This window comes from Primulina huaijiensis, chromosome 3 (assembly GCF_012295235.1).
Source record: "Primulina huaijiensis isolate GDHJ02 chromosome 3, ASM1229523v2, whole genome shotgun sequence".
NCBI lineage: Eukaryota > Viridiplantae > Streptophyta > Magnoliopsida > Lamiales > Gesneriaceae > Primulina > Primulina huaijiensis.
In genome coordinates, this window is record NC_133308.1 from 19,747,159 (window position 1) to 19,748,958 (window position 1,800).

A 1,800-nucleotide genomic window follows, 5' to 3' on the forward strand; every position below is an offset into this window, starting at 1 on the left:
AGATTTCTGATAATCGAAGCTTTGTTCAAGGCATTCTTTCTCTCAAACATAGCTTCAATTTTTGTCCACAGAGCATCAGCTTTATTCTCGTTCGCGAAGTAATGAAAGATACTGTGTTCGATAAACCGTCGTATGAAACCAACAACTTTTCGATGCAATATAGTCCATTCTTCATTTGATAGGTTTTCTGGCTTGGCACTATCACCACTCAATGTCAAATACAGATCTTTGCAATATAGCAGGTCCAACATGCTGGCCTTCCATATGGAATAATTTGATCCGTTGTGTAATACCCTTGTCCCACATCTGAAAAATCAAAGATTTAAAATGAGTTTATAATGGCTTACAATGGACTTCTATAGTAACTTGAGTTAATCATTTTCGTAAAGCGATGACGAATACGAAGTAGTTGCTATAGGGGCCCATTGTGCAGTCACGCAGGGAAGGGCCCGGGCTCGGGACGTGATAGAATGATATCAGAGCCGGTCACGGGCATGAAACACCGGGAAATAAGTGCTATGCAGGGCAAAGTGCTACGTGCATGAGAGCCACCTCTTGAACCTGCGGGGCAAAGTGCTACATGAAGGGAGTCACCTCTTGAACCTGTAGGAGCCACCTCTAGATTCTCGGTGCTGGTGGATCGAGGGGTAAGGCCGCGAGAGGACGTCGCGTTCTAAAGGAGGGGTGATCCCTTGTCCCACATCTGAAAAATCAAAGATTTAAAATGAGTTTATAATGGCTTACAATGGATTTCTATAGCAACTTGGGTTAATCATTTTCGTAAAGCGAGGACGAATACGAAGTAGTTGCTATAGGGGCCCATTGTGGAGTCACGAAGGCGGGCCCGGGGTCGGGACGTGACACATTGAGTTTAAACATCCCTCCAATGGATTCTTCCATGTATCCTAATGTGGCTTTGATACCACTTGTTGGGAAAGATAGCCAAATTAAATAACTTTTCGTACAGCGGAAGGGTTGATTCTTTTCCCTTTAGCGATAATATCGGATCAAAATATTTCCACGATATCAACAATGATAATAATTATGAAGAAAACGACACAAGGATTTTTACGTGGAAAACCCAAATTAGGGAAAAATCACAAGACCGAAGTCCAACAAAAGAAATCTCCACTATATCAATAATGGGTACAAATCGTTCTTACAACAATAGGAGATAACAACAACTCTCCCTAGAACAACTTAGGGGACACCAAGAACTTCAAGAATAATTATTCTTGGATGACACACTCAATCTCACTTTCAAAGTGGAACTCACACAACTCTAATCACATAGAAAATTCTTTCTGATGTGGAAGATCGGACATTGCCGCAACCATAGAGCATACTAAAATTTATCTAAATGACTAGGCTATACAACACTCAATTGCTTGTGTTTTTGCTTTTTTTTTTTTTTTGGGATGGATTGAATGGATGCAAATGTATGGTATTTATAGAAAAAATTTTGGGTTTGGTGAAGTGTGAATGTTAGATGTGTTTTCAAAGTTTGGTAGCCAACTTTGAACCAAACTTTGAATACAAAAACTTTGAATACAAAACATGCGTGCTTGAATTGTCAACATAGTGGGTCGCCATGGCGATTGCGCCATTGAGATTTTAAGTTGCCCACAATCTCTTGATTTATTTTAAAAGAGTACGAGACATATGTGATACATTGCATGATCAAACCAATCCAATGCTCTAAAAACCCATCTTTCCCTTGACTTCTGCAATGAAGTTCCATTTCAAATCAACATTTTCAAGAGGTCAAAAAAGGTGGGAAATGGCAACAAATTATATATA